A 3,134-nucleotide genomic window follows, 5' to 3' on the forward strand; every position below is an offset into this window, starting at 1 on the left:
TCATGAGTATAAAGAGCTAGTTGTGTTTCACAAGAACGATATTGACTGTATCTGTGCTGACTATGTGTCAATAAATTGTTTTCTTCGAAGTACTTCATAATGTTCGAATACAGTTTATGTTCCAAAACCCTACTGCAAATCGACGTTAGTGATATAGGCCTATAATTCAACGGATTACTCCTACTTCCCTTTTTGGGTACTGGTGTGACTTGAGCAATTTTCCAGTCTGTAGGTACAGATCTTTCTGTGAGTGAGTGGTTGTATATAATTGTTAAATATGGAGCTATTTTATCAGCATACTCTGAGAGGAACCTGGCTGGTATACAATCTGGACTGGAGGCCTTGCCTTTATTAAGTGATTTAAGCTGCTTTGTTACACTGAGGATATCTACTTCCATGTTTCTCATATTGGCAGTTTTTCTTGATTGGAATACAGGAATGTTTACTTCGTCTTCTTTGGTGAAGGAATTCCGGAAAACCGAGTTTAATACTCTGTTTTAGTGGCACTGTTATCAGTGACTTCACCATTGTTATCACACCGTGAAGGTACTGATTGCGTCTTGCCACTGGTGTGCTTTATGTATGACCAGAATCTCTTTGGGTTTTCTGCCAGATTTCGAGACAGAATTTCGTTGTAGAAATTGAAGTATGTGCTATGTTTCGAGCTTCTGTTAAAACGATCTGACCCGTTTTGTGTACCATGGGGGATCAGTCCCATCACTTATTAATTTATGTGGTATATATCTCTAAATTGCTGTCGACACTATCTCTTTGAAAACATTCCACATTTTTAAATATGTCTCCTTGTGTCTGTATATGTGTGGATGGATATGTGTGTGTGTGCGAGTGTATACCCGTCCTTTTTTCCCCCTAAGGTAAGTCTTTCCGCTCCCGGGATTGGAATGACTCCTTACCCTCTCCCTTAAAACCCACATCCTTTCGTCTTTCCCACTCCTTCCTTCTTTCCTGATGAGGCAACAGTTTGTTGCGAAAGCTTGAATTTTGTGTGTATGTTTGTGTTTGTTTGTGTGTCTGTCGACCTGCCAGCACTTTCATTTGGTAAGTCACATCATCTTTGTTTTTAGATATATTTTTCCTACGTGGAATGTTTCCCTCTATTATAACCATTCCACAACTTTTCTACACTTAGATGATCAGATCAGGAAGGAGTGAAGACTGTCTCTTAAAAAGGCATTAAGAGCATTTTTATCAGCTTTTTTAAATAGATATATTTTGCATTTCTTTTTTACGGTTGCAGATGTTACAGTATTCAACCTAGCAGCAACTGCCTTGTGGTTGCTAATCCCTGTATTCGTCACAATACTCATTATTTGTCCACGATTATTTGTTCCTAAAAGGTCAAGTATGCTTTCGCAACCATTTACACTTCAAGTAGGCTCATGAACAAATTGTTCAAAATAATTTTCTGAGAAAGCATTCAGTACAATTTCGCATGACATTTTATGCCTGCCACTGGCTTTAAATGTATAATTTTTCCAGCGTATCGAGATTGAAGTTACCACTGACTATAATTGTATGAGTGGGGTACTTATTTGAAATGAGACTCAAGTTTTCTTTGAACTGTTCAGCAACTATATCTTCTGAGTTGCGAGGTTGGTAAAATGATCCAATTAATATTTTAGTCTGATTGTCAGAAAAAACCTCTACCCATACTATTTAAGCTTCTGTAAAGTTTGGAAGGTAGGAGACGAGGTACTGGCAGAAGTAAAGCTGTGAGTACCGGGCGTGAGTCGTGCTTCGGTAGCTCAGTTGGTAGAGCACTTGCCCGCGAAAGGCAAAGGTCCCGAGTTCGAGTCTCGGTCGGGCGCACAGTTTTAATCTGCCAGGAAGTTTCATGAACTATCTACTTCAATTTCGCTATAAGGCAAACTACCTCCGATAGCAATAAATACTCCACCACCAACTGTATTTAATCTATCCTTTCTGAACACTGTTAGGTCATTGGAAAAAATTTCGGCTGAATTTATTTCTGGCTTTAGCCAGCTCTCTGTCCCTACAACTATTTGAACTTCAGTGCTTTCTATTAGGGCTTGGAGTTCTGGTTCTTTCCCAACATGGCTATGACAATTTACAACTAGAATACCAATCGTTTCTACAACTACCTTACTGTGTTTTACCTGCCCCCTTTTAGACGAACGCCCCTTCAGTGGTTCCCAGAGACCCTCTAACCTAAAAAACTGCCCAGTCCCTTCCACACAGCCCCCCGCTACCCGTGTAGCCACCTCCTGTGTGTAGTGGACTCCTGACCTATTAAGTGGAACCCGGAAACGCACCACCAGATGACGCAAGTCAAGGAATCTGCAGCCTATACGGTCACAGAACTGCCTAAGCCTCTGATTCAGACCCTCCACTCAGCTCTGCACCAAAGGACCTCAGTCGCCGACGATGCTGCAGATGGTGAGCTCCACCTTAATCTTGGAAGCAAGACTGGCAGTCTTTACTGATTCTGCTAGCCACTCAAGACCAGACAGAATCTGCTCCGATCCAAAGCGACACACGTAATTAGTACCGACATGAGCCACCACCTGCAGTTGGCTGCACCCTGTACTCTTCACGGCATCTGGAAGCACCCTTTCCACATTCAGAATGATTCCCCCCGGAATGCACACAGTGTGCACACTGGCTTCCTTCCCCTCCTTGACAGCCATGTTTCTAAGGGACCCCATTATGCGCCAAATGTTGAAGCTCCCAACTACCAGCAAATCCACCCTCTGTGAATGCCCAGACCTTGCGGGCTGAGAAGTTTCTTCTGGAACAAGGTGGACGGCTGCATCTGGCTCAGAGACATTGTCAGCCACAGATAACGCCCAATACCTGTTCGTCAAACGAACCTGGGAGGCCCTACGATTGGCCCCTCCGAAAGTTTTTCGCTCCCTGCCAGACTTTGGAATGATATCCCACTCGACCACGGGTGACGGGTCAACCTCAGTGCAGGCAGTAACCGGGGCGGCCACAGCAGTGGACCGAATGGGGGACATTTGGGACGTGCTCAACGACCCTCGCATCCCCGCACTCAATCCCCCACAGTGCCACCCCTTGGCAGCAGCTTTAAGCTGTGTGACGGAAGCCAACACAGCCTGGAGCTGCGAGCAAACGGTTGGCAACTCAGCTCG

At 44.2% G+C, this 3,134-nt stretch overlaps 1 non-coding gene across 1 annotated transcript; it reads left to right on the forward strand.

Annotated features, from left to right (window-relative positions):
* Nucleotides 1-1,755: 1,755 nt before the first annotated feature.
* On the forward strand, nt 1,756-1,830 carry Trnas-cga (transfer RNA serine (anticodon CGA)). The gene has a single exon. It is a non-coding gene; the product is annotated as a tRNA-Ser (tRNA).
* The last annotated feature ends 1,304 nt before the right edge of the window (nt 1,831-3,134 follow it).

The sequence above is a fragment of the Schistocerca serialis genome, chromosome 4 (genome assembly GCF_023864345.2).
Source record: "Schistocerca serialis cubense isolate TAMUIC-IGC-003099 chromosome 4, iqSchSeri2.2, whole genome shotgun sequence".
NCBI lineage: Eukaryota > Metazoa > Arthropoda > Insecta > Orthoptera > Acrididae > Schistocerca > Schistocerca serialis.